The sequence below is a fragment of the Lytechinus pictus genome, chromosome 8, assembly GCF_037042905.1.
Source record: "Lytechinus pictus isolate F3 Inbred chromosome 8, Lp3.0, whole genome shotgun sequence".
Taxonomy (NCBI): domain Eukaryota; kingdom Metazoa; phylum Echinodermata; class Echinoidea; order Temnopleuroida; family Toxopneustidae; genus Lytechinus; species Lytechinus pictus.
In genome coordinates this window covers 14,513,050-14,518,476 of record NC_087252.1, presented here as the reverse complement: position 1 = coordinate 14,518,476, position 5,427 = coordinate 14,513,050, and the positions used below count along the sequence as shown (strand labels likewise).

General features: G+C 38.4%; 1 long non-coding RNA gene across 1 annotated transcript; it reads right to left on the bottom strand.

Annotated features, from left to right (window-relative positions):
• Positions 1 to 244: 244 nt before the first annotated feature.
• Positions 245 to 2,515, bottom strand: LOC129266646 (uncharacterized). The gene is made up of 3 exons (XR_010294289.1): positions 2,425 to 2,515; positions 1,545 to 1,657; positions 245 to 605 (listed from the first exon to the last, which is right to left on the bottom strand). It is a non-coding gene; the product is annotated as an uncharacterized LOC129266646 (long non-coding RNA).
• Positions 2,516 to 5,427: the final 2,912 nt, after the last annotated feature.

The following is a 5,427-nucleotide window of genomic DNA, read 5'->3' as shown; positions in this document are numbered from 1 at the left end:
ATTAGTGTTGTTGGTGTTGCTGCTGCTGTTGTCATCGTGATTGCTGGAATTGCTGTTTGTTTTTGCTGCTCTTGGTGTTGTGGGTGTGGTTGTTGCATCTCCTGGTGCAATTAGTTATTTTTGCTACTGATGTTGCTCAAGGTGTTGCCTGTGTGGTTGCTGTTGTCATCGCTGCTACTGCTGCTGTTTACGAGTGTGGCTGTTGCATCTCCTGATGCATCTATTGATGTTGTCGCTTGTGTTGCCTGTGTGGTTGCTGTTGTCATCGCTGCTACTGCTGCTGTTTACGAGTGTGGCTGTTGCATCTCCTGATGCATCTATTGATGTTGTCGCTTGTGTTGTTGCTTGTATGATTGCTTATTAGAATCCTTGCTGTTGGCTTTGTTTCTACTGTCGTTGTTGCTACTGCTGTTGATGTTTACCACTGTGGTTGTTGCATCTCTTGATGAAGTTATTTATGTTGCGCCCGATGTTCCCTGCATGGTTGTTGGAGCTCCTGCTGCTGTTGATGTTGTCGGTGTGGTTATTGCATCTCTTACTGCAGTTGTAGTTTCAGCTGCTGATGCTGTTGTTGCTCCTGCTGCTGTCCATGTTCATTGAAGTAACTGAAATGGATTTAATTTATAGAGCATGTGATATTTTATTAATAAAGATATCAATTTCCATCATTATTGATATCAGTCATTTATTCTTAATTTAATTATCATTGTTAAAACTTACATTTTTTTTATTTCTAATGAATGAAATAAGAACTTTAAGTTCTAAATGGTTAAAATATTGTCACCAAAGCCTTATTAAACAATGAAAGCAAAAAAGTTAATAACAAAGAAATGCATAAGAAAATGATTAAAATTTCCTCTTTTTTTATACACAATTGATTTTAATGACTTGGGTTTTTCTCATTGGTTTACCAAAGAAAGGGAGTCAAAATCCAAAATTATCACATTTGGTCTTTATTTCTTGAGCCAAATGCTGATTTCATGCAAGAGTCATGTTATCATATTAAAAAAAAACAACAACATCAGGAACAGCAGCATGATTTCTGAAGCGAGTGCACAATCAACAGGCAAGATCCTGAGGCACCCCCCCCCCTACCAAGATCATTTGAATTAATGAGGTTTCATGACTGCTTTTGTAGGCATTACATTTATACAGGCCTACAAGAGATATAATTTTTTTTTTTTTTTTTTTTTTGTGGGGGGTAATCTTCCAGTGTTACTCCCATACAAAGCAGATGGTGATGGGGCGGGGGGGGGGGGGGAGTCTAATAGGAATGCAGAACAATGGAACATTCATTTACTACTTTGGCAATAGAAAGCAAGTCACACCATCTAGCATTGATTGATATTGGTTGTTTTACAACTGTCCAATAAATATCACCATTAATCAATTAAGCATCTAAGCAATATAGATGTCATTGTTTTCAAATATTTGAGTAGAACAAATAAAGAAGAGAGCAGTACCAGTAATTCAAAACTTTTTTAATGTGACTTTACTTTCTTCGCCAAAGTGAGGCAGTCATAATTAAGTGTGTTTTAGCTTACAAGTGACATCACATTTCCTGCCTTCTTGTCTGGCTCTCCTAAACCTTCAACCATTTATACTTGTGTATCTTTGTATCTCATGTCTGTCTGAAAAGTTTGGTTGAAGCCTCCACCTGAAGGAAAAATAGTATTGAAATAACTAATTAAAATATTTGCCATAATCTGGTATTTCTTCTCACATGTATATGTACATGTCTAAAAACAGGAAATAAAACATCTTTTGAGTACCAGGTTTCATATAGAAGGGGGTAAATAAAGGGTTCAAGTTTTTATTATGTTAATAAAAAATACAAACAATAGTAAATGACATATGCTCTGGCTGAGAAACTTAAAAAGTGAAATTATTCCTCACAATGTAGCTTGTATGTACATACACATGAGCAAGTAGTGCTAAATGGATTGAGGGGTGAGAGCAGGGGCTCCGGAAACCGGGGGGGGGGTGCATGTTAGCTGCAGGGTCAGCGGAACGGTTTTTACAGTGAACGGGCTGACCATGCATGCAAAAAATCGTAACCAGATGGTCATTTCATATTTTTCAGCCCCCGCACTGTTTTCCAAAACCATGTACAAAAATGTAAAATTGACCATCTGCTTATGATTTTTGCATTGGTCAGCCCCCCCCCCCCACTTTCGGCTCAGCCCCCTCACTTTCAAAACCGTTCTGCTGACCCTGCAGCTAACATGCAAAATATATTGAATCTATTATGTCTTTCATGCTTATGTAATGTTTGCATTTCAAACTGACTTTAAATAGAAAATCTGGTCACAGTCCGATTTCATTGTCATTGATGTGGGTTTTTATGATTTTACATTCTGCAACCAAAACAATATCCTTCATTATTTTTTAATCATTATCGCATTTTACTAGTCTACATGTTACCTGTGGTTGCATTTCAATCTCAGTATTTCTTCACCCATTGCCAAATCTTCTGTCACATGTTCATCAGATTGGCCGCTGGCACATTCCTTGCTGTAGTAGTCTAGTAGACCAGTCAGAGCCTTGCTTTCTAGTTCCAGATCCGTCTTCTTCTGCATACTGTTAAAATGTCCATAGTCTGAAATTAAAATATTAATAATATCACATTGTTATACATGTAGCAAAGAAAATATGTAGATTTACAGTGATCATTGAAAAATACTGCACTTTCAATGAATATTGTTGACATTTCATAAAGGGGAATGATCGAATATACCAATCATTTTTCTTCTTTTATTATCCTGAAATTTATAGAATTTACCAACAATCGGTCAACAATTTATCCTTGTTAATTTTTATAATTTTCACTTGATTATAAACAAGACGGTAATTAACACATTAACCATACAAAATAGTAAAACAGCTTTTTCAATAATTTTTTTTTTAATTCAAAAATAAAAATATAATTTTTTTTCTAACTCAATAGCGCTTGGATACCTTGCCGGTTAAAAGCCACGATCAAATTAATAAAAAATATGAATAGGCTCCTAATTCATAACTGCAGCAAATTGCATCCCCATCAAACTGTCAACTATTTCTGGACTGTGACCTTTGTTCAATGGAACTTTAATATGAGATTCAAGGCAGAAAAATACTTGGGATTGATGAGATCCATTACATATTCTCCTATATTTTTTTTCTAATGAACAGACCTTTAACCTTTACATGCTATTTAAGGTTGGGTGTGACTAGACTCTAACTTTATGTGGTACGACAGTATTTTTCAAAAAATAGATTAAGAGACATTATCAACAATAATTTAATTTATTTACCCCAATAACACCGATGCTATTGCAGATTCATGCTAAATAGTAATTTGTCTAAAAAATTGACTTAGAAAAATAAAACTAAAGCAAAACAAACTTCATAATCGCACACAAATGAAGAGCATTATTTCGTCTCCCCCAAATTGGACGATCAAAAGGGAGCTATGCAATGGCTCATTTCACTTGGGTGCGCAAAGTCAAAGATAATTTAAGATAGATCTAGGCCTATAAGCTATACCAGTACGGCCACGGGCCGGTTGCACTATTTAAAACTTAGATCTAATAATTTTTTTATATCTAGATTTTAATTTTTATTGGGTGTGAACGCACCTCTGCCACAATCGCATCACCCCCCCCCCCCCCGAATCCTCGCCAGCTATCGAGAGCCTTCACTTCATTCAACTTGTGACTTGCTAAGGCTAAGCCTACATTAATAGTTGAGAACATCCACTTTACAAATTTACCACTCACACTATTACCATGTGATTTAGCTCCTGTTCAATTCCAATTTCTGTAACACCTGAACACAGAATTAGGATGGCCCCATTGGATATGTGTACATTTACAATTGCACACGCTGGTTTGCCTGGTGATCAAGGATATCTCCGACCACACCGAGCAACAAAATTATTACAAAACCAAAGGAAATGGAAAAATATGATTTGCAACATAGAATGACATAAAGGTAGAACAATATAAAGAATTCTCTTTGCAAAATTTATAAAATTGCAGCCATGTGCGGATCATAAAAACGTGACAGCCGTGAGCCGTGTCGTTAGTTTGGACCTGAGATAGTTCTACAGACACAGAAACACGGGTATGGGACTAGACTGGATTTTGTACTGTCAAGTTCACCGATCGTATCGACAGGGGTCCTGCCAGAAGATCCTCTTTTCTTGTAATTCATTTGATAATCACGCACAACGAATAATTCAATCACCTTACATACAATATGAACGACATTTTGAAGGGTTTTACTTACGGTAAAATCCTCATTCACCTCTACGAGGACCTTCGCTTCTTCTCATTTCTTCGTTTCATTTCGAATCGTCGCGGCGAAAACATCAACCAATTTTACATCTTTATCACTACTTTGGGAGTGGGCGTGGCCTAATTAGTCAGCGAACCTCGTTCAAGACGATTTGTAAAATAAAAATTCTCTGACAATAGTCAGAGGAGCTCCGAGAGTTTGATGAAACGCAATAACTGTCAGCGCTGACAATTTTAGTCAGCGCTGACAGTTGTCGCGCGACAATATTGATGAAACACCCTCCGGATTCGCCAAAAATCCCTTCAAATTTATAACATTTGTGGGTAAAGTCATTATTACATTTGTGGGCGATCAAAAATTATTACATTTGTGGGTAAAGTGCATTATTACATTTGTGGGCGAAATTATTACATTTGTGGGTAAAGTGTTATTACATTTGTGGGCGTTATTACATTTGTGGGCGATTATTACATTTGTGGGTGTAACATGCCCCCCCCCCCCATTTCAGGCAGAAAACGTAAGAAGAGCGGATGCAGACAAGGAACGATTCAAAGGAACGACGGAGCTTCCGCAATTCAAAGGTTTTAAGAAGAGCAGGCCGGAGCGGGCAAGGAACAATTCGAAGAAAACATCAGAGCTTTCGTGCTTCGCGCGGGAGTGGGAAAACTCGCCTTAAAATATGGATCTCCTTTTGCGCTTATTATTAAGTGTTTCTCACACTTTGCGTGCTCACCACCGCCCCCTAAAATTAAATCCTATAGCAAAGCCACTGATTCTGGACTTAGTTACCGGGAATTTTTTGCTCTGCCCCCCCCCCTTCCGATAACAGGCAGAGGACGTATTAAAATGAGCGAGAGCAGATAAGGAACAATTCAGAGGAACGTCGGACCTTCCGCGCTCCTTGCGGATGGGGGTAGTGCACACCCCTCCCTGCATGCACCCCCCACCCCTGGAACGCGCTTCCCGTGCTCACTACTGCCACCTAAACTGAAATCCTAGTTATGCCACTAATTCTAGACGGAATTACTTGGAAATATTTGACTCTGCCCCCACCCCCCCCCCTCTGATAACAGGCACCTGTTACGCCGCTGCAACGAGGCGCCTTAAACCACTCGATCGTGGCAACCGATGAAGGGAAAAAATCGGTCT